The following is a 24,764-nucleotide window of genomic DNA, read 5'->3' as shown; positions in this document are numbered from 1 at the left end:
TATAATCCTCTTAACAACAAGTCAATATTAAGCACATCTAGCCGTTTCTTGGTTAATTATGATCCGTGATTCGTCAACACGGTTTTCGTGCACTGAATGGGAATCATAATCATTTGTTCATATATCAACAAGGCATCCGAACATTGTTTCCAGTAACGTAACGTATCTAGTTAATTGACACGTCACTATCGTAATCTTATCGCATACGAACTTGACCAAGACGTAATAGAAGTACGACACAGTAAATCATACGTACGTCGCTGTTGCAATGACAGATTAACTAGAGGGTGAGGCACTTCAAACTACCTCGTTAGCAGTTTCACTAATCCCATCGCAACAAATTCCTATAGTATACAACTATGTAGTAAGTCGAGGGTAGAGATGATTGGTGTAGGTTGAGCATGGGAGAGGACGTGATTGGCTGACGGAGACAGATTACGTCAGAAGCTCAGTGTTGTGGTTCATTCCTGGGAGTCACGTGTTCAGTAGACCCGTCGTACCTCGGTCGTGCTGATGTTCTTGGTACGTGCAGCTGTGGCAGACACCACGTTGGTGTGGTGGTGGGGAACTTCTGTGGTTGTACACCAGACTTCAAGTTTTGAGACTGCTGATCTGCTGGAGAACCTTACCTTCAATTAATGTGAGTTGCCTCGTTTTTCAACAAAGTTCTATTTATATTTTACGTCAGTTATAAGTTATGAATGTTCGTGTTGTATTTTTCTTTAAGTGATAATTGCCAGTATGGGTTGTGTAAGTAATATGTCATTTATGTTAAGTCTTAAGTATTAGTTTCGGTTTGTAAGCAGTTTGATGGTTGTGTTAGACTATTATAGTTTTGGGTCAAGGGTTATTGTTAGAAATACTTCCTCAGTCACAGAGTGAGGGTAGAGTGTTGTGGGGCAGTGTATCGGCGGGATGATCTGTGCCTCAGCCATACGGGTGTGAGGAGACTCCAGGTGACCGAGTGTGGTCGTCCGTGGACGGCACAGAGCGTCGTGAGGAGATAGGGTGAAGTGCTAGGATGGTCTGCGTTGCCCATGGCGCCCTAACGTAAGTCTGAGACACTGGTTAAATCATTCCCGAAAGACGGGCTAGTCGGTCACTCGTGTCGAATCGAGTCTCGTCTCGCATACACAGAACCTAAGCTGCTGTCAAACTTTGAACTGTTGGACATTGTTTGATCTAGTCTATATTGTGGGATGAAGGTCTGAGTTAACATTATTTCTATTCAGTGTGGTTTTAGTTCATTGTTGTTTATTTGTTAAGGATCTGAGTTGATTGCTCTTCAGTAAGAATTTGTTTTTTCGTTTTATCTCACCATGCTGTGCAAGACAGGGATGATTGCGCAGCAAGATACAGTGTAGGAGACGGGAGAGGCCCCTGAAGCACGCCGGTGTTGATAGGGAAAGATGGGGAAGTTATCCATCAACAGTTACGGAGAGAGAGAGAGAGAGAGAGAGAGAGAGAGAGAGAGAGAGAGAGAGAGAGAGAGAGAGAGAGAGAGAGATCGGCCGTTGAGGAAGCTAGATACGAGGGAACCAAGTGAGGGAGGAAAGCCAAGAAGAGATGAGACTTCGTTGCCATACCATGTCGGGAGCTTTTGATACATCAAGGATTGCAACACACGACCCCTCACCGTCTCTCAGAGAGATGAGCAGGCATTAGCAAGATAGGAAATGATATCACATGGGGATCTTGCCTTGCGAAACCCACACTGATGATGAAAGAGAAAATTGAGATTCATGATATTGTAGGGGAAATTTTATGCATGTTACGAACATCTTACCGAACATTTTTTTTTCCACCAACTTGAAATGATTTTTCATAATAACGTTTAGATAATTTGTTACTCTTCTGATCCACTCATGTGCTGTTCTGGTGATTGGGAAGGGTACCATGGTGGCAGTTATATAATATTACACATTTTAAGTCTGATGCGACCAGTCGTTGGTAATCAGTACTGAAAAAGAGCACAGTCTTGTAAGGTGGTGCGGAGTGGGTTCGATGATACCAGGGTGTGAGGTGCGAGGAATGTGTGGAGGGAGGCAGCAACGGGTTCCGCTGGCGAGGGTTGGGCGGGAGCATCACCTCAAACTGCTGAGGGTGTGACTGACACGATGGGCTGGGTTAATGTAGAGTGCTGCACGTTAGCGTGTGGAGCAGGAGGAGCCAGGGAGGATCGTACAAGTATCCGTCAGTGTGTGTGATGACCAGTTTGTGTACATGACTCCAGCTATCTGCCTTTCTTAATCATTTATGCTTTTTGCATAGATTACTTGTTCATTCAGCGTGTTTCACCAATCCACGACCAAGTTATCAAGGAAATATGCCTCCCTATCTTTTCACACTCGTTTCCTATGTTGTCTCGCTGAACTGTTTCTTTTTCAATGAACTGTTTTATACGGAAATGATGAGTGGATTGTGTGGCTTCTTAGTCGCAAGTACGTACGTGCCCCACTATCTGCGTACGTGCCCCACTCTGCGTACGTGCCCCACTGTCTGCGTACATGCCCCACTATTTGCTTCTCTCAGCCAGTATAGGCAAGCCCTCATCTCCTGACCTACCTTGTGGCTCAACATGTTTGCTTCAGTTCCAGGCTTTGAAACCCGTCGCTAGACCTTCCTCAACACACCTGTGTCTTCATCAAGGGTGACCAACCCTAGCATAAGGCTGACGTACGTTGAAAAGGTAATTTTATCAACATATCATCTTTAATGCAATTGACCCAATTCCCCAAACATAGTATTGTGGTGACAGGTTCTGTATCATATCAGCCCTGAAGCTCCTTCTGTACTGTGGATCCCCTATAGTTTGTCATCTGCGAGACGATGCAGATCACTTGGCCTCATCATGAGTGTGTCACCATTTCCCTCCTCCTTCCACTCCTGACGGAGGTTGGATTGCATGTCGAGGCCTTCTCCGAATATGGCGCGCCCCTGACCACCCGCGACTTCTAGTAATTTCATCGTAAATAGACATATTCTGGTGTGATTCAGGTCCTTCTGGTTAGCATTTCACACAGGTCGTGAATAACAATGACTTTTTAGGGTTTCGGTTCAGCTGGACACTAGTGTTTCTCTTACCTCGGTGTGGTGGATCACCCTTGACACGTTCCTGCTGCTTCCTACTGCACAGATAATCATTATTTATCAGAATAAATCCACCGGGGAACCAAGTTACCAACCTGACACACCTCACTTGGTAGCTTTATAAAGCGGGTATGTTGACTCTCACGTCTTTTATTGTCGTTTCCAACACTCCTTCAGACGATTTAACGTTCGTAGTCACTCCTGAAGACGATTTACCGTTCATGGATAAAACGACTGTTGGCTTGGAGTTCCCGTACCGTTTTAATTACCGTTTCGCCTGGGACTGCCAGGTAGATGCTTTCTGCTTTTTTTTTAAATGAGAATTAATCTCGTAGTCTGTTGATAATTGTCATCACACACTAGAAAGAACTGGGGTTTCAGGTGGGTCAGATCAGGGTTGAGAATGCTTGTGCACCCACCAGTCTTTGAGTGTATTACGCAAGTCACATATGTGTGCCTGTATGTATGTGGAAGGATGAAGGGAAAAATGCTTCGAAGGTTCGGGGGCCTGAACATGCGTGCAGGAGGGTGCGAGGCATGCAAGGGATAGAGTGAATCGGGGCGATGTGGTATACAGGGGACGACACACTGTCGATGAGCTTGGTGCATATGAAGCGTTCTGGGAGAAACACAGAAAGATGTGTGGCGCCTGGTTGTGGATCACACACAACACCTACAGAGTGGGTATGTCCGAATGAGGCCATTTCCTACTTCGTTCCTAGCGCCACCTCACTGACGCGAGCAATGACGAACATAAATGTTAGAAAAAGATATATATATATATATATATATATATATATATATATATATATATATATATATATATATATATATATATATATATATATATATATATTGTGTGTGTGTGTGTGTGTCCAAAGCAAAATCATTTCTAAACGTTTTCATGCCCATGAATGGTTGTCATATTGACAACCATAAAAGAAACAAAGAAACTCAATTTGATACAATGTCAAAACAGCAGAATTGACTCTCTCTCTCTCTCTCTCTCTCTCTCTCTCTCTCTCTCTCTCTCTCTCTCTCTCTCTCTCTCTCTCTCTCTCTCTTTCATGAGACTGAAAAAAAAGATTGAAAACATCGCTTGCATCTCACTACAGTGGAAATTACATGCACTTGCCAGCCTCTGCTGCAGGGTGAGGGCACCTACCTACGGTCGTAGCTTCAGAGAAGCGAGTGTGCCCGGATCACCTGGCCATCACGCTGTGTTGATCCTCCTCGATGGAAAGGCTCTGTTACATGAAGGAAATAAGAAAATTTTTCCTTTGCTAATGCCTAGAATTACCAAGTGTAAAATTGAATTTCTCGTGAAGGCTTATGACTGCCTATCCCTGGGGTCATGCACGTGTGTGTGTGTGTGTGTGTGTGTGTGTGTGTGTGTGTCTGTGTCTGTGTGTCTGTGTTATGGGAAAGATACAGCAAGATCAGTTCATGATTCGGGTGGACTTAATATAGTTAGATATATCGATGGTGGATATGTGTGGTGGAGGAGCAGTGGTGGTGGTGGGTATGTGTGGTGGAGGAGTGGTGGTGTTTAGTGGAGGAGCAGTGGTGATGATGTGTGTGGTGGAGGAGCAGTGGTGGTGGTGGGCGGTGCACGAGGCCCCAGCAGCGTGCATCGTGAGGGCAACAGCAACGACACCAGCGTTCCCAACGCCACCAGTGCATGACTACCACACTCGACGTCTAAACAACACTAGTGTGTATATATATATATATATATATATATATATATATATATATATATATATATATATATATATATAAACAAAATACAGGTTTCGAGCGATCAAGGCCTGAACATACAGCAGGGTAAAAGAAGTGCACGGGATAGAGTGAATTTGAACGATATGGTATACGGGGGTCGACGTGCTGTCAGTGAACATCCGAAGTAATGTTATTTTTTTTTTCCTGGCGATTGCTGTTTCATGTGTGGCAGGGCAGCGCCAGGTATGGATGAAGGCAAGCAAGTATGAATGCATACATGTGTATATATTCATATGTATGTGTATGTATACGTATATGAATGTATATGTTGATATGTATATGGGCGTTTATATATATATATATATATATATATATATATATATATATATATATATATATATATATATATATATTTTTTTTTTTTTTTTTTTTTTTTTTCATACTATTCGCCATTTCCCGCATTAGCGAGGTAGCGTTGAGAACAGAGGACTGGGCCCTTGAGGGAATATCCTCACCTGGGCCCCTTCTCTGTTCCCCTTCTCTTTTGGAAAATTAAAAAAATAAGTGAGAGGGGAGGATTTCCAGCCCCCCGCTCCCTCCCCTTTTAGTCGCCTTCTACGACACGCAGGGAATACGTGGGAAGTATTCTTTCTCCCCTCTCAATTTTTTTTTAATTTTCCAAAAGAAGGAACAGAGAAGGGGGCCAGGTGAGGATATTCCCTCTATGGCCCAGTCCTCTGTTCTTAACGCTACCTCGCTAACGCGGGAAATGGCGAATAGTTTGAAAAAAAAAAAAAAATATATATATATATATATATATATATATGTGTGTGTGTGTGTGTGTGTGTGTGTGTTTCCTGGCAGCAATTAAGTATAGTGAATAAAGTCAGAGAGAGAGAGAGAGAGAGAGAGAGAGAGAGGCTGGTGTACCTATGCTCCTCCTCCTTGTGGTCACCCATCAGCCTCGGCCAGGCTGTACAGTCGTTTGATGGACCAATAAGAGTACTGTGTTCTGAAGGGCCACCCCACTCCAAAGGAGTCTAGCATCTGCTCCTGAGTGGAGTGCAGCCTCGTAAAAGGATCGCTGGGGTTTATGGTTCGCTGGACCGAATTAATTACGAATTTTTCCTCGTTGGTAGAAAGATTAATATATATATTTCATTGTTATTTTCGAGAATGCAGTCAATACTTTGGGGTTAATATGAGGAATCTGTCAGAGTCGTGGGTAAACCTTTGTATTTCCTGATTTAGCGAGTTGTTTGGTGCCCGAACTTTGTACAGACCAAATAAATAAAAGGATTTTGTATAGATTTACTTAAAAGCAATTTATGATGTCAAGTATAAACATTTCCTCTGAAAAATGCAGCCGTTTAACTCTTCCATCTGATTTTTCTCATCTTTGAGGTCATATTATGTTGTCCATCTTGTAATTTTGATAATCTGGTTCGCCAGGTTTGCAGCGAGCAGTAGACCCCTTGTGTTTCCATTGCTGGGAGACAGGTAGAGCTGTCTGCTCGCTCGCTTCCTGCCCCAGGAGCTGGCCACGCCCACTGATCCGGACCACAGGTCATAAGGTGTTGTGATGTGTGTGTGCGTCTGTGTGCAGAAAGTGCAAGGTAATTGAGCAGTAAGCGTTCGAATGAAGCCTTTTTTGTTTTTTCATCCGTTCCTACTACTACCTGGCTAACGTGGCGCCTTATCCAGGGTTCGAATCCGACGCATGGTGTACATACATGTGTCTGTCCATGGCGGTATGTATTATGGTCATCACGGGTGTGGGGTACTTGGTCACTGGGTACTGGGCCTCCCACACTGTAGCAGACCACAACGTACTCTCAAGGTCGGCAGCCCGGACGTATACATCAGCTGTACAGGAGAGAACCCCTGGCCAGCCCCATCTGCTGGCCACAGCAGGAACTAACCATCTTGTGGAGCTCAGTAACACTTATATATACATACAGTTCTGTCTTCCTTTTCTTTCTCATTTTTTCAATATTTTCTTCTTCCCACCAACCCATCCTACACACACACACACACACACACACACACACACAAGGCGTCGATATGACTGTCATGCAGCAGGATGTAAGGCGCAGGGGAGCCGTGTGGAAGAGAGACTTGGGAGTCGACATCGTCCCTCACCCGTCGCCAGAGTCCCACACCAGGAGAATAATAAGGTGGACTACCTGTTTGACGTTTATTATTACAGTAGCATTCAAGTCCACACACAGATCAGGAAGTATTTCTGTGGTGGAGGAGTGTGGATTTGTGGGGAGTGGATCTTTATTTGTGTGGTCAGGTCATTGCATGACTTGAAGTAAGGTCGCGCGGTGACCTTACGAGTTGGTTGGTCTGTATGGTTGATTTTCCTTGCATCTTTTTTTTCGTATTTCCTCAGCATGGCTACGACTCCAGATGTTCCTCCTGTACCGGGTGGTTTCGTGCCAGAGTTCTAATAATCTTACTCTCTCCTTACTATGTTGGTCGTGCCTGGGTCGATACGGATCCTGAAGGAGACCTTGGTTGATACTCTGGAAGGAACTCGTGTTTGGTTCGTCAGCACAAACGTGCTACACAACCTGATCGCCACCGACTCGTCTGGTGCGTCAGGGAGACAACAGCCGGGATAGGTGTTGAGGCATCCTGGGGTTAATCCCTAACCCATCATCTTGATCGCCCTTGTGAAGTTATGTGTAGAGGTTCGAAGCCTCTTGTAAGGAAATGTTTGCTACCATTTACGACACAGAAACGTTTTTAGGATCGGAGGATGTTGGGGAAGGACACGAGGGCAGCTGAAGGAATCTTGCGCCAGAAACCTTTCACGCCATTAATGAAATTGCTTTGCAACTACGTGGGGAGAGGAGGTAGCTAGTCCATTTTTCTCATAAAACGGCGATTTGGTTCGAGTTAATGAAACCATAACAAAGATATTAAATTTTTTTCTAGCTTCCGCATTTATCACTAAAGACATCTCGTGTTCCAGATCCAGTCTTGCTGACACACAAGGGCAACACGTAAACTACAGCCAAACAAAATGAACGTCAGCTAAACATGGCATTGTTGATCCCTCGACCGCTATTTTAATGAGTCACTTACTACAGGAAAGGTTCCACAGGACTGGAAGTTTGTCAACAATTTTGCTAGAAATAAGTAAACTCGTATGGTATAGATGAGGTTATATCATAGTTTAACTCGTATGGTATAGATGGGGTTATATCATAGTTTAACTCGTATGGTATAGATGGGGTTATATCATAGTTTAACTCGTATGGTATAGATGGGGTTATATCATAGTTTAACTCGTATGGTATAGATGGGGTTATATCATAGTTTAACTCGTATGGTATAGATGGGGTTATATCATAGTTTAACTCGTATGGTATAGATGGGGTTATATCATAGTTTTGCTGCTCAGAAAACTGGTTGACTGACTTTAGATATAGACGCGTCTGTCACGAAAGGCTGCCGTACACTTAACACTGGAGCACAACGAGGATCAGGCAATCGAAAGGTATTTTACAATAGATTCAAGAGTTACAAACATCAAGCCAGATGTCAAACCAACCTAACTTTTTCATCTCCTTCAGCTGTTGTATGAAGATATTCTTTCTGATATTTGATAGACCCTGGCGTATCTCCCCTCGGCCATGTGTCCTCTCTCTCTCTTATCACTAAAAGCTTTGTGTTTCTGATCTCATCCACTGGCACAAACAGCTTCGTCAGACAACCACTGGAACGTTGGTGTTTCCATTCCTCTGTATACAGTTGTATCTTCCCTGGAGGATATCTGAAGTTGTAAATGTCTCAGACTCCTCTCACAAGTTACAACTACCTGGCAGGTGCCCCTCGCTTGATATCTCCTCTAAAGGCATCTCTCAGTTTCTAGATCCAGCCACAGGTTGTCACGGGGTCCAGTGATCACTTTGGAGCCTCCCCCAGATTGTGAATATCCACTGGGAGTCTCACACAAGCTGTAAACATCTTGGACAGGACATCACTGGGTTGTAAATGTCTAGGGTTGTCCTTGAGGCGTCTTCAGAGCTTCCTACCAGTACCAGCATTCTTGTGGCAACCTCCTCAGACGTACTTATGGTTCCTCGCGCCCACTTTACGGGTAATCATGAGGGCTGGTGTGTCAAGGACAGGTGGGCTGATGAAGGGCGGAGGAGGAGGAAGACAGCGGGAGGGGCTGGTCCTTTCTCTCGCATGAGCGAAGGCGAGAAAGAGAATGGGGGAGAAGGAAGCAGCACAGACAGTGTGGCGAGGGTTGGGTAAAAAACCAGCGACACATCTATCCACATACCCGGGACCCTTAGTTCCCACGTAGCCTCAAAGCACAGAGGAAGACCCCAGCCAACCATCGATATCCACGACGAACAACGTCATAGCGAACACTGCTTACCTTAGATTAGCTGACTGACTTTCCATTCCCCGACCAACAAGACACATCACCATGTACACACACACACCCTCAATCTGCCGGGGATGAAAGAGATGAGGTACCAAAGTGCTTTTACACCAAGTCTCTCCCCCACACATCGACAAACGTATACTACACATACACCAAACATATACTATACATACACCTACATATGCTCTCAAACTCTCCCCTCGATCTCGAAAACTACACCTTCCCTGTCCAGTAGACGAGGAACATCTGTAGCTGTCACCATGTGAGGAAGCAGGTGAGAGATGAGGAGGGTGAGCAAAACATGTTTACCTGTGACGAGGTTACCTGTCGCAGGAAATTGATTTATTTATCAAATTTGTTCACGAATAAACATAGGAAAATAGTGTGGCACAGTAGCACTGGCTCGAGTGGAAAGCATAGATGATATCAACTTTGATGTAAGGATAACTCGAAGCAGAAGAATAACTGCGTCATGAAAATTGATTTAAGGAGTTACGTACATTTGGCCAGACCAGCACCATGTGAATCATGTGTATTGGGAACTGTATACCTGGCTAAGGCTGGTGTGTTTGTATGTGTATACCTGGCTAAGGCTGGTGTGTGTGTGTGTGTGTGTATACATACATAAGAGGAACGACACGGTACACAAACGCAAGGTTAAGAGACGGCGGAACACGAGCGTAAAACTCTCTCTCTCTCTCTCTCTCTCTCTCTCTCTCTCTCTCTCTCTCTCTCTCTCTCTCTCTCTCTCTCTCTCTCTCTCTCTCTCACCGTGACACACAAACTTTAATTACTAGAAATATCATAGTTAACCCACATCTGGTGGACTCATTTAGAGCCATCCTGTGGACCTATTTAGGGCCATCGTGTGTGTGTGTGTGTGTGTGTGTGTGTGTGTCAAGTGTTGAGGTTAATGGTGATACATAAGCAAGCGCCTGGAAGTCATCCTTTCGTCTCTGTACATCACTTTCCTTCTGACAATTTATTTGTTTTAACAAGAACAGACGGCTTATGACACCCTCCAGTGAACCTATTTTGTTTTTGTAAGGAAACCATTGACTTCTTGGCTTCAACCATTATTTCTCGTTACAGAATCACCGTCGACTTCAAACATCTGTATCTATGTTGTCACATGATTCCTGTAACTTGAAAACTCGTCTTCAGCGGAGACGTCGCTTCTGTAGGAGGAAAAGGTCGAGTTCTGTGTCATCTCTCATGGTGTAGCAGAACTTAAGGTCGAGTTCTGTGTCATCTCTCGTGGTGTAGCAGAACCTACAGTCAAGGTCACAGTTCACTCGTTCTTAGGAGTCTTTCCGAGCCTGTCTTGGCCCCGTGGTGGCCTGGAGACCAGAGCCGCCCCATGATGTGCTCTGCCTGACTGGTTGAGTACAGAGGATCAGTGTGTTTGATAGACATTTAGAGGAAATAAAGTGACGGGCACGAAAAAATCGAGAGAGAGAGAGAGAGAGAGAGAGAGAGAGAGAGAGAGAGAGAGAGAGAGAGAGAGAGAGAGAGAGAAATGGGGGAGACGAGATAAAGGAGGGTAATGTGATGTAGAGTAAGGTCGAGTGTTTGTCTTGCCTTCACGAGCCTTCCTCCCTAATGCCTCAACAATCCCCCACTTCACTGCCCCGTCTCTGACCTTGATACCTCTCTCTCTCTCTCTCTCTCTCTCTCTCTCTCTCTCTCTCTCTCTCTCTCTCTCTCTCTCTCTCTCTCTCGTTCCTGGCAGTAATAATATTGATACCTGCCACATAGAAATCCTTTTCTGATGCACTTAAACAACAAATTTCGAGGCGGCTCAACGTAACGTTAATTTATTCCTAAAGTTTTGCTTTCCTTGTCCGGGGAACTTGTGATCGTCCGTCAGTCTTGCTACGTCTCCAGGAAATAAACAAAAACACTTTTGAGAGACTTGTCGAGTTAACTAGGTGGCCCCGCACGCACCAGGTGCTTACGTAAGTTAAAAACAGGTACTCCAGAAGAGCATATATATATATATATATATATATATATATATATAGTCGAGAGATGCTAATGGCTTTGGTAATTGCTTTAAATCTATATTTGGAGAGTGTTTAGAATGTCAATGAGGGCAGAAGTGAAATGTTAACATGATCAGTTTATTATATGACATAGCTTTATTTAACATGAAATTTAGCAATCCTGACTTCTTAAGATGTTAACATTAACGATTTCTTTCTGCACCGAAGGACAATATACCCAATTAGATATCAACAAAATTGTTAAGAATATCTCTTAATAGTTGTCGAAACAAGGCAATTAGAGCAAATGGGGTTAGTTCGACCCACCCGCTGGTTGTTATGATTCAAAGAAGCTTTGCCAGATAAGCTTGGCATTCATTGGGGTTGTTCATGTTGATGTAGTGACACAAGAATTTATCTCTGTACTCTGGATGTTGACATATAACAAGTTTGTTCAAACTTTTTAAAAGCTTTTAATGAAACTTTGCAACTTCTCCAAATCTAAGTGAAAGAGAACTTATTAAAGCTGAAGCAGAGAGAGAGAGAGAGAGAGAGAGAGAGAGAGAGAGAGAGAGACAGACAGACAGACAGACAGACAGACAGAGAGGCTATGATTGAAGTAGACAAACAATGGAAATGGAAATGGTCAAAGGTTAGAGTCATGTGCAGCCATATATATATAAATATATATATATATATATATATATATATATATATATATATATATACATATATATGTGTGTGTGTGTGTGTGTACATTTTACATTTGACATGAAGAGAAATATTACGTTAATATCACAGTTTCATGAAATATCACAGAGATACAATATTTGTGTCGCAGTTTGAAATTGGAAAAAAAAAATTGCCTGTACTCAAAAATCGCTTTGAGATTACTAGTCTGTTAGAGAGGAAAGTTAATTAAAAGGTCAGGTTAGGTCAGCATTTCTGCCCTTTATGTTGGTTCATATTGGTGATTTGCTTCTACATGGGGGGGGGGGAAATTTAGAGAGAGATTTGGCTGTCTCTAAGCATCTGGGGAAGATCTGACATTACTACGATGGTTGGAGAAGAATGAAGGAATTATGTCGTCCACTTAAGGAAATAAATCATTTCGTCCAGATGTGACGGTAAATTATTTTCACCAGATGAGAAAATTGACGATTTCGTCTATTGAATTATGATGAAGTATCTTTAAAGTGGTCACACTGATACTTACCCATGTTCCATACTGTCTCTTCCTTATATACCTTTTTTTTTTAAGTATTTTTAAGGTAGCCTTACCCCTATTCCATAGTGTCTGCTCCATATATACATTTTTAAAGCATTTTACGGTAGTCTTCCCCATGTTCCATAGTGTGTGTTCCCTATACACCTTATCTTTCAGTCTGTGGTGGTTGGTCATTTTGTAGTTGATCTCTGTCTTCTCAAGCGAGATGACCAGAGTAGTGGTTCATAATCCAATTTGGGTCTAACGTACTCGGGAAATAGAGACGTTTTCTTTTTATTTGGATTACGTACTCTCTCAGTTGGCGCACTTCACCACCTCCTTTACAGCTGTCGTGATGTGATATTCTGCTGACAGACTGGACTCTATAGCAGCAACCCTTAAGCCCCTCTCGCACGCGGATTCCCTAACCCGTGCTCTCAGTGAAGCTGTGGTCACAGCCTGGCGTCGTGTCCCTCCGTCCCATATATTAATGGCGTCTGGCTGGATCGAGTTCCGTCGTGCACGTATGTGGCCCGTGATGATGGGAGAGCTTTCTTGCGTCTCCTTCGAAGCCGATCCGATCCTCAGCACAGCTCCTACTGTGTGTGTGTGTGTGTGTGTGTGTGTGTGTAGGGTACATACCTCGTCTGAGCCTGTAATCCCTAACATTCCCTAGTTCTCACGTGATTACCATCATATCTTGCAGAGCGATCCAAGTCTCCTTGAACAGAGTGTTAGGCACAGATCACGATTCCCATGGTGTGGGATTCCACATTTGTGTCATTGTGATTATTTTCTCGTTGACGGTCGGGTGTTGGATCCTCTTGATGCTTGTATAATTCTTGGGGAAAATATGTACTGAGACGTCGAGACCAAGCAAGCATGAGAGAGCGTGGAGACAAAGGAAGCATTCATAAAATAATGAGTAAAACTTTGCTTGTGTTTGACACAGTTGATGGAGGCGGGTCCACAAGCTGCAAGACATTCAACATTTTGTCGTAAATGTTTACTTGGTTGGAGGGATTCATTTTGAAATGAGAATATGCAGTGTACCCAGCCATGGCATCAGCGTTTGAAGATTAGGGAAATATGGACTGGAAGAAATTGAAGTATACAACAGAGAGAGAGAGAGAGAGAGAGAGAGAGAGAGAGAGAGAGAGAGAGAGAGAGAGAGAGAGAGAGAGATGACCTGGGTTGAGTGAGGCAGTGTGTAAGCATGAATAATGACAGTGGTCAATATAAACAATCAGGTTCCGCAGCAGATGATGACATCATTATGTACAGATGTTTACATGCTACAAAAATTTGATTTTAATATCAGTACTTGAATCAGTGAGGTCCAGAATGTTTATTATTTCTTGACCTCTTGTGCTGTTAACCTTCGGCCTTTTTGACCTGTAAATCAGTAGAGACATTTGTCGTCCTCAGGGAAATATGACAAGTGATAATCACCTCGACATCTCGTCAACTCGAGACACCATCCTCTCCAAGGTCAGGTCAGAGAGCAGGTGTGGCCTTGACCTTTGACCTTTTCGTCCCATAATCAGTAACCTTCTCCTGTTTGTGTGTAGTAAAGTACCTTAGCCACAGCTTGGAGTGATCCAGAGGGCGGGTTTTGCTGTGATTCTGATGAGACTGTATTGTGAACTGACGAACCTGCTGACCACTCACTCACTATACGATGGTACAGTCGTGCTGTGCAGGATCATAATGGTTCACTCGTCTACCTTCCTTCTTCACTCTTGCACCGGGGGAAGGAGGGGGGGGGGGGGGGGGACGTTGGTAGGGGGTGGTGGTAGAGGTGGTGGTTGTAGTGGGGTGGTGGCAGTGATAATGGTGGTAGTAAGTGAGGTGGTTAGATGATAATTGAGTCTTTTGACCCCAAAATGAAAAGTTTTCTTTTTCCCCCTACCCCAAGGGCCCACATCCTGGATGAAAAGCTTTCACGTCCACCTGGAGTTACCTGGATGAAACAGTGATGTATCAGCACGACAGTGACGTTGACCTTTGACCCTCTGACCTGAGAATCGCAGGGTGACGTCGTGTCAGGTCTTCATGAGGTCCGTCTTTCAGAACTGAAGTGACGGTGTGAGGAAAAAATGATTTGTAGGTACTGCACTGACCACGGTGACCTTCGACCTCAGTATCAAACAGGAATCATCTTCCTTGCCTCGTGGAGTGTTGAACCCCGGGTCATGCTGGGTCACTTGTCCTCGTGGAGTGTTGAACCCCGGGTCATGGTGGGTCACTTGTCCTCGTGGAGTGTTGAACCCCGGGTCATGGTGGGTCACTTGTCCTCGTGGAGTGCTGAACCCCGGGTCATGGTGGGTCACTTGTCCTCGTGGAGTGCTGAACCCCGGGTCATGCTGGGTCACTTGTCCTCGTGGAGTGTTGAACCCCGGGTCATGCTGGGTCACTTGTCCTCGTGGAGTGCTGAACCCCGGGTCATGGTGGGTCACTTGTCCTCGTGGAGTGTTGAACCCCGGGTCATGGTGGGTCACTTGTCCTCGTGGAGTGTTGAACCCCGGGTCATGCTGGGTCACTTGTCCTCGTGGAGTGTTGAACCCCGGGTCATGGTGGGTCACTTGTCCTCGTGGAGTGTTGAACCCCGGGTCATGCTGGGTCACTTGTCCTCGTGGAGTGTTGAACCCCGGGTCATGGTGGGTCACTTGTCCTCGTGGAGTGTTGAACCCCGGGTCATGGTGGGTCACTTGTCCTCGTGGAGTGTTGAACCCCGGGTCATGCTGGGTCACTTGTCCTCGTGGAGTGTTGAACCCCGGGTCATGCTGGGTCACTTGTCCTCGTGGAGTGTTGAACCCCGGGTCATGGTGGGTCACTTGTCCTCGTGCAGTGTTGAACCCCGGGTCATGCTGGGTCACTTGTCCTCGTGGAGTGCTGAACCCCGGGTCATGGTGGGTCACTTGTCCTCGTGGAGTGTTGAACCCCGGGTCATGGTGGGTCACTTGTCCTCGTGGAGTGTTGAACCCCGGGTCATGCTGGGTCACTTGTCCTCGTGGAGTGTTGAACCCCGGGTCATGGTGGGTCACTTGTCCTCAGGGTCATGGGTCTTCCATGGGAGGAGATTCCTAATGAGACCTCCTGTGTCTCACCTGATGATTCAGGTACTTTTGAGGGTCACTCCATGTCCTGAGGTAGTAATGATAGTAGTAGGGCATGAGCACCTTGCATGTTTTCATCTGTTTCAACACACTCTCTCTCTCTCTCTCTCTCTCTCTCTCTCACTCTCTCTCAGACCAGATGACGTGACCTGAGCAAGTGGCCCCATCCTCACACCGGAGACCCCCCCTCCTCCTCCTCCTCCTGGGTAGTGTACTAACGCCTCAAAACTAAGTCAGTGGATGGCGTGTGAGCGATTGAACTTACTTGCTGACTCCAGTCTGCATGACGTGGTGATGGGTGGCCTGGCCTTTCCAGTGTGCATGACGTGGTGATGGGTGGCCTAGCCTTTCCAGTCTGCATGACGTGGTGATGGGTGGCCTGGCCTTTCCAGTCTGCATGACGTGGTGATGGGTGGCCTGGCCTTTCCAGTCTGCATGACGTGGTGATGGGTGGCCTGGCCTTTCCAGTGTGCATGACGTGGTGATGGGTGGCCTGGTCTTTCCAGTCTGCATGACGTGGTGATGGGTGGCCTGGCCTTTCCAGTCTGCATGACGTGGTGATGGGTGGCCTGGCCTTTCCAGTCTGCATGACGTGGTGATGGGTGGCCTAGCCTTTCCAGTCTGCATGACGTGGTGATGGGTGGCCTGGTCTTTCCAGTGTGCATGACGTGGTGATGGGTGGCCTGGCCTTTCCAGTGTGCATGACGTGGTGATGGGTGGCCTAGCCTTTCCAGTCTGCATGACGTGGTGATGGGTGGCCTGGCCTTTCCAGTGTGCATGACGTGGTGATGGGTGGCCTGGCCTTTCCAGTGTGCATGACGTGGTGATGGGTGGCCTGGCCTTTCCAGTGTGCATGACGTGGTGATGGGTGGCCTGGTCTTTCCAGTCTGCATGACGTGGTGATGGGTGGCCTGGTCTTTCCAGTGTGCATGACGTGGTGATGGGTGGCCTGGCCTTTCCAGTCTGCATGACGTGGTGATGGGTGGCCTGGCCTTTCCAGTGTGCATGACGTGGTGATGGGTGGCCTAGCCTTTCCAGTGTGCATGACGTGGTGATGGGTGGCCTAGCCTTTCCAGTGTGCATGACGTGGTGATGGGTGGCCTGGCCTTTCCAGTGTGCATGACGTGGTGATGGGTGGCCTAGCCTTTCCAGTGTGCATGACGTGGTGATGGGTGGCCTAGCCTTTCCAGTGTGCATGACGTGGTGATGGGTGGCCTGGTCTTTCCAGTGTGCATGACGTGGTGATGGGTGGCCTGGTCTTTCCAGTGTGCATGACGTGGTGATGGGTGGCCTGGCCTTTCTTGCGGTGGTGTTGTTCCTGTGTTACTGACGTTGTATGGAATGCAAGTTCTTCGTGATGTTAAGTGATTCTTATATTACTACCTACTGTAATGATAACTGCGCCTGTAATAAAACTGCGCCTGTAATGATAACTGCGCCTGTAATGATAACTGCGCCTGTAATGATAACTGCGCCTGTAATAAAACTGCGCCTGTAATGATAACTGCGCCTGTAATGATAACTGCGTCTGTAATGATAACTGCGCCTGTAATGATAACTGCGCCTGTAATGATAACTGCGCCTGTAATGATAACTGCGTCTGTAATGATAACTGCGCCTGTAATGATAACTGCGCCTGTAATGATAACTGCGCCTGTAATGATAACTGCGTCTGTAATGATAACTGCGCCTGTAATGATAACTGCGTCTGTAATGATAACTGCGCCTGTAATGATAACTGCGCCTGTAATGATAACTGCGCCTGTAATGATAACTGCGCCTGTAATGATAACTGCGTCTGTAATGATAACTGCGTCTGTAATGATAACTGCGCCTGTAATGATAACTGCGCCTGTAATGATAACTGCGTCTGTAATGGTAACTGCGTCTGTAATAATAACTGCGCCTGTAATGATAACTGCGCCTGTAATGATAACTGCACCTGTAATAACTGCGCCTGTAATGATAACTGCGCCTGTAATACTAACGTCGCCTGCTGGACCTACCACCATTTTTCCAAGTCACTCCATATTGTTTGTTTCCATTTATTGTTATGGGAAGTAATTACGCTGGACACAACGTAAACAGAACTGCCCTACATGGGCTGTACCGCCTCCAATTAAAACCCCCCAGGTTGACAGCCATCGCATCGTATCATATATAATACTGCAAAGCTTACAGTTTGCCGGGAGCATTGTATCCGCCAGTTGTAAAACAATTAAACCATTTTTCCTGGTTACATTGAGGGCTGTACACAGTGTATATGGTCACGTCTGTCGGGGAACGCACTGTTTCGTTGCCTAAAGAAAATGTTTCCAGTAGCAAACATGGTGATATTTCTAGTTTGTCATATCTAGTCATTTCGAACCTCCTGGAGTTAGAAGGAGGAGAGACCGGGTCTGCGGGAAGAGATGGAATGAATCATTCGGAGATGTGTTGTGCTTCAGGTGTCCAACACACCGAGCGATCACTCCTGCTGGCGGACATCCACCTCAACCTCCAGCCGTCCCTAGCTGGAACACACATCAGGTCCGTGACTCAGGCTGTGCAACGCTGCTCTCCAGCGGTAACCTGTGACGCTGACCATGTCAGACATGAGCGGTGGCGCAACCTGATGACAGAGGTCACAATGGGTCACTGTCAGACCCCCCCCCCCCCACGGGGCCACCAAACAAGTGAGTAGAATTAACTTCAGTGAAATACCCTGCCCTCAGCAGACGATACTCACTGCAGAATCTGTCATCTACACGGAGGCTGTAATTTGAAGGCCTTCATGGAGGAAGCAGCGGTGGCCAGGGGGGAGGCGCCGTGACCCCGCCATCCATATTGGGTTGACCCTTATCTAGCGGAGTAGGTGTTGCTGTGGCAGCAATTACTCTCCGTAGAACACCACACGCATCGCCCACCTCAGGTAACACGACTGTCCGTCTGGCGGCCATAGCCTCTCTCTCTCTCTCTCTCTCTCTCTCTCTCTCTCTCTCTCTCTCTCTCTCTCTCTCTCTCTCTCTCTATCTATCTATTATATATATATATATATATAATATATATATATATATTTCTTATATTAGTCATGGGTAAATACACGATAAGAATCAATTGATGGTAACACGCTTGTAGTGAAAAAATCTATCCTCTCGAATGCTTCGGGTGGTGGGTTGAGTGCCTTTAAATTTTCAGAAGCAACCAAATTGTGAGAAAACGGAAGGAGAAGGGTGAGGATGTGTGAGGAGTGGCTGATGTGGCTCCTGAGTTGAAATGATTCTCAAGTTGTGGTAAACTAAGATGTGAGTGTGTGTGTTGGGAATGTTGTGGTGGTAGAGGCAATTTCTGTCAACTTATTATGTAATGTTGAAGCATTGATCAATCGGATGGTTATTAACTATGTCTCCTAACGACACACTGCTTGGGAGTATTAGATAGAGTGGTATAGAATGAGTAAATTCAATCCAATGGAAGTTATGAGGTAACAAACGAAATTCTTCTGGAGTAAGGATTGGGGGTGATTCATTGGTGAGAGGATGCATCCTGGGGTATTACAATGTAATGATCAAGTGATGGCTGGTTGGTGTTGGTGCAGCAGTGTGATGTGTGGTTGTGTTTTGATGATAGAGAATGATTTCCGGTTTTGTGTGAACTTAGGTTTTTGAATATCCGGTTAGTCATAAGTAAAGTGGCATGAAGGAATTTGTAATGACAATGGGGTGTGCAGTGTTGTATGAAATGGTGAATCTGGTGGGGTGTGCTTTGTGGTCTCTGTAATTTGGCTGAAAAAGGGCAGTCTGTTGTATTTGATAGACTGAGTGACCTGGTTCGTTAGGTACAGAGGTCAGAGAGCCGGTATAGAGTTTATATTAAGATTATGATGGAGATACCTGGGGCATATTCCATTACAGTGTGTTACAGGCGGTGGCGAGGGAGGATGAGTGCAGTTTGTGATGTTAATATGTTACGAAGGAGGGCATCTCGGGGACTTCACTGATCATTAACTTCTGGAGCTCTATGTTCGATTTGAGTGGGTATTCAGTAGCGAAAAGTGAATGTGGGGTGACGGTCTTTAAGCGTCACTTGAGTGACAGTACCGTGTGAGGAGTACCAGAGAGACTGGACAGACATGGAAAATATTTCTCGGAGAATAAGGCAGCAAGGGCGTGGGGGCAGGATGGGATGTTTTAGGACACAGTGATGGACGGTGCCCTGAGTATAAAGATCTCTGAGGCATGAGTTAGTTGAGAGTGGTTATTAATATCGGGCGGAGTGTCGTGGGATACGAGAGGCTATGGTCATCAGCGAAACACGAACAAAACCAGCTTACTGCACACACCACTGCAACAACAACACCACCGAACCCTCCACCACAAACACTACTACAAAAAAAGAACACACGTCAACGAGACACACGCTGCAAAGTGAAAAAACAGCAAATGCACAGTCAGGTAAGAGCTCATTAACATTTTAGGAGAATAACAAATGTCTGAAAGCTAAATAACACTCCTACAAACACACTAGCACCAAATAACTTCAGTGAAGGGCGCAAATGGGGAGGTGATAACAAGTAGTGGTGATGTGAGAAGGAGATGGAGTGAGTATTTTGAAGGTTTGTTGAATGTGTTTGATGATAGAGTGGCAGATATAGGGTGTTTTGGTCGAGGTGGTGTGCAAAGTGAGAGGGTTAGGGAAAATGATTTGGTAAACAGAGAAGAGGTAGTGAAAGCTTTGCGGAAGATGAAAGCCGGCAAGGCAGCAGGTTTGGATGGTATTGCAGTGGAATTTATTAAAAAAGGGGGTGACTGTATTGTTGACTGGTTGGTAAGGTTATTTAATGTATGTATGACTCATGGTGAGGTGCCTGAGGATTGGCGGAATGCTTGCATAGTGCCATTGTACAAAGGCAAAGGGGATAAGAGTGAGTGCTCAAATTACAGAGGTATAAGTTTGTTGAGTATTCCTGGTAAATTATATGGGAGGGTATTGATTGAGAGGGTGAAGGCATGTACAGAGCATCAGATTGGGGAAGAGCAGTGTGGTTTCAGAAGTGGTAGAGGATGTGTGGATCAGGTGTTTGCTTTGAAGAATGTATGTGAGAAATACTTAGAAAAGCAAATGGATTTGTATGTAGCATTTATGGATCTGGAGAAGGCATATGATAGAGTTGATAGAGATGCTCTGTGGAAGGTATTAAGAATATATGGTGTGGGAGGCAAGTTGTTAGAAGGAGTGAAAAGTTTTTATCGAGGATGTAAGGCATGTGTACGTGTAGGAAGAGAGGAAAGTGATTGGTTCTCAGTGAATGTAGGTTTGCGGCAGGGGTGTGTGATGTCTCCATGGTTGTTTAATTTGTTTATGGATGGGGTTGTTAGGGAGGTAAATGCAAGAGTTTTGGAAAGAGGGGCAAGTATGAAGTCTGTTGGGGATGAGAGAGCTTGGGAAGTGAGTCAGTTGTTGTTCGCTGATGATACAGCGCTGGTGGCTGATTCATGTGAGAAACTGCAGAAGCTGGTGATTGAGTTTGGTAAAGTGTGTGGAAGAAGAAAGTTAAGAGTAAATGTGAATAAGAGCAAGGTTATTAGGTACAGTAGGGTTGAGGGTCAAGTCAATTGGGAGGTGAGTTTGAATGGAGAAAAACTGGAGGAAGTAAAGTGTTTTAGATATCTGGGAGTGGATCTGGCAGCGGATGGAACCATGGAAGCGGAAGTGGATCATAGGGTGGGGGAGGGGGCGAAAATTCTGGGGGCCTTGAAGAATGTGTGGAAGTCGAGAACATTATCTCGGAAAGCAAAAATGGGTATGTTTGAAGGAATAGTGGTTCCAACAATGTTGTATGGTTGCGAGGCGTGGGCTATGGATAGAGTTGTGCGCAGGAGGATGGATGTGCTGGAAATGAGATGTTTGAGGACAATGTGTGGTGTGAGGTGGTTTGATCGAGTGAGTAACGTAAGGGTAAGAGAGATGTGTGGAAATAAAAAGAGCGTGGTTGAGAGAGCAGAAGAGGGTGTTTTGAAGTGGTTTGGGCACATGGAGAGGATGAGTGAGGAAAAATTGACCAAGAGGATATATGTGTCGGAGGTGGAGGGAGCAAGGAGAAGAGGGAGACCAAATTGGAGGTGGAAAGATGGAGTGAAAAAGATTTTATGTGATCGGGGCCTGAACATGCAGGAGGGTGAAAGGAGGGCAAGGAATAGAGTGAATTGGAGCGATGTGGTATACCGGGGTTGACGTGCTGTCAGTGGATTGAATCAAGGCATGTGAAGCGTCTGGGGTAAACCATGGAAAGCTGTGTAGGTATGTATATTTGCGTGTGTGGACGTATGTATATACATGTGTGTGGGGGGGGGGGGGGGTTGGGCCATTTCTTTCGTCTGTTTCCTTGCGCTACCTCGCAAACGCGGGAGACAGCGACAAAGTATAAAAAAAAAAAAATTATATATATATATATATATATATATATATATATATATATATATATATATATATATATATATATATATATATATATATATTTATATATATATATATATATATATATATATATATATATATATATATATATATATATATATATATATATATATATATATTAGTCATTGACTCTCAAAATACATCCGATTAAGAATCAAATTTTTACTGGTAAACCTAACAAGTCTTATTTGATACAGATGAAAAAAAATCTAATCACTTTCGTATAATGACTTCCCTGGGCTGGGATGGGTTGAGTTGATTTCTTAATTAAATTTTCCACAGAAGCAACACATTCTCGAGATATGAACGGCGGGAAGGAGGCAAGGGTGAGGGAGTGAGTGAGTGAGGTGGTGAGTGACTCCAGCTGCTTAGAGAATTTGATTCATTTGACACCGAGTTCGTGAGTAAACTTACCCAGATGTGAGTAGTGTGTGTGTGTGTGTGTGTGTGTGTGTAAGCAGGCAATCTTCTGTCAAACATATTTAATTAAATGTAACTGTTGATTCAGCATTTATCAATTTCTTGTTGATGTTATTAACTTGTCTTCTCTAACGATTTTCTCACACTGCTCTGGTAGATTACCGATAAGCTGGCCAGAGTTCATAGCAAGTGTAGAACTTAACAAGTAGCCACCAGTAGAGCAAGTCTTCTGAGGTACACACGAACACAACACTTCCTTCCTTGGGTCACATATGTAAGGACACTTGGCGGTGTTCCTACCTCTGCGTGAGGAGCGGGACGTGCAGTCCCCGTGTGGGTATTACAAGTCGTATATGACGTAACTGTGGTAAATTGCTGGTCTTGGTGTTCGGTTGTTTTCAAGCAGATGTGATGTGATGGTGCGTTTCTTTGATGATAGAGAGAAACTGATTTCCTGATCGTTCTTGGTGTGTAAGCTTTCGGTTTCCTTTGATATATCCCGGGATCATACGTTCATCCAACTTGTAAAAAGTGGACATGAAGAACTTGTAATGAAGGCAGATGGGGTCGTGGGCAGTGTCTGGTCTGGAGGTGTCTAGTTCGGTGAACGCTGCGTCGGTGTTGTGTGGTTGTGGTTCCCTCTGTACCATCTCTCCAGATTCTTGCTAATAAAGGCGCAGGTTTCCCCTGCTTCGTTATCCATTTTGAACTAAGACCTGAGTGACCTGGTCTCGCTCTAGGTTGACAGAGGTCCAAGACGAGCCGTGGTATAGAGTTCTCCTCATATAAGCATTCATGATGGAGTCCTTATACCGCTGGGGGCAATCACTCTTCCCATTCAGACAGTGTCCAGGTCTCCAGGATCGGTGGCTTTGACGTGGAGGATGGTGTCGCAGTGGTCGTCCGATTGTTTTAATAATGTATCACGGAAAGGGAGGGCGTCGTCGGGACTTCAACCTAAACCTCCTCCTCAACTCCTGCAGCTCCTCCATGTCTCGATCTCGAGCTGAGGTATCGTCCAGGTAGCGACAGTAGACTGGGGGCGTCTCGGTCTCTTCCAACGCCGTCACCTACTCAGTGTCCACAGTACCGTCCGACGAGGGTACCCGCACGACGTGACCCTATGACCATCGATGGGCTAAAACCTATTTCTCCGGAATTGATCACTACAGCTCCAGCCAGCGGCGTCGGGAACAGAGTGTGGGCGGCCTGGCTCTCCCTACAGGCCCACAGTGAGTGGACGGGGCCCCTGGAGGTATACACAGCACTTCTAGAGGCATGAGTTTTAGTCCATAGATGGTTCAGTAATATCGGGCGCGCAACGGTGTCGTGGGATCACGAGAGGCTATGGTCCACCACCAACACCCACCCTCCACCACCACCAACACCCACCCTCCACCACCACCAACACCCACCCTCCAACACCACCAACACCCACCCTCCAACACCACCAACACCCACCCGACACCCTCCACCACCAACACCCACCCTACACCCAACACCCACCCTCCACCACCACCAACACCCACCCTCCACCACCAGCAACACCCACCCTCCACCACCAGCAACACCCACCCTCCACCACCAGCAACACCCACCCTACACCACCACCTACACCCACCCTACACCCTCCACCACCAGCAACACCCACCCTCCACCACCAGCAACACCCACCCTCCACCACCACCAACACCCACCTTCCACCACCACCAACACCCACCCTACACCCTCCACCACCACCTACACCCACCCTACACCCTCCACCACCACCAACACCCACCCTACACCCTCCACCACCACCAACACCCACACGTAGCGATTGGCTCATACCCCCCCCCCCCCTTCCTCCCTCCCATTGAGATCGGCGATCGAGCGATGGTGGGTGGGTGGTGTGGCCTGGAAAGGTGAGGCGAGGGGCTAATTGGATCTTGTCGTCAGGGGCTGGAAAGAAGGGCTGGCTGGAGGGCCTGAGAGCAGCAAAGGTGAGCGTGGGGCCAGGAGGATGTACTTGGTACATGGCCCTGACCTGGGGATAATGGCAGCGTGAGGCGCATACAGACGAGGGACAGAAGCCTTATTTAACGAAGGGACAGCAAGAAGACGATGAATGACAGAAAAAAATATGTACAAAAGAAGAATAAGATGGTGGGGAAAAAGTAGAATTAGAATCGTATTATTCCAGAAACACTGATGCAACACAAGTCGTGTCTTATGCAAATTATCATTACTATGATTATTTGTATTCTTCACGTAGGTGATCTGGATGGAGGAATATTGTCTATAGTGACAGAGGGAAGGTTGATGATGCAATGGACTCTTGAGACCATCTCTGAGTGAGAGCCATTAGTACATTC

The 24,764-nt window shown here is 45.8% G+C and overlaps 1 protein-coding gene across 1 annotated transcript in view; it reads left to right on the top strand.

The window, feature by feature from the left end:
- Positions 1 to 502: 502 nt before the first annotated feature.
- Positions 503 to 24,764, top strand: part of LOC139749727 (lon protease homolog 2, peroxisomal-like) — a 71,455-nt gene continuing 47,193 nt past the window's right edge. Inside the window, exon 1 of the mRNA XM_071663911.1 lies at positions 503 to 640. The gene's annotated coding sequence lies outside the window, so the exon portion shown is untranslated. The remainder of the gene's footprint in view (positions 641 to 24,764) is intronic.

This window comes from Panulirus ornatus, chromosome 8 (genome assembly GCF_036320965.1).
Source record: "Panulirus ornatus isolate Po-2019 chromosome 8, ASM3632096v1, whole genome shotgun sequence".
NCBI classification, from domain to species: domain Eukaryota; kingdom Metazoa; phylum Arthropoda; class Malacostraca; order Decapoda; family Palinuridae; genus Panulirus; species Panulirus ornatus.
Note: the sequence above shows the minus strand (reverse complement) of the source record. Positions and strands in the feature narration are given on the sequence as shown.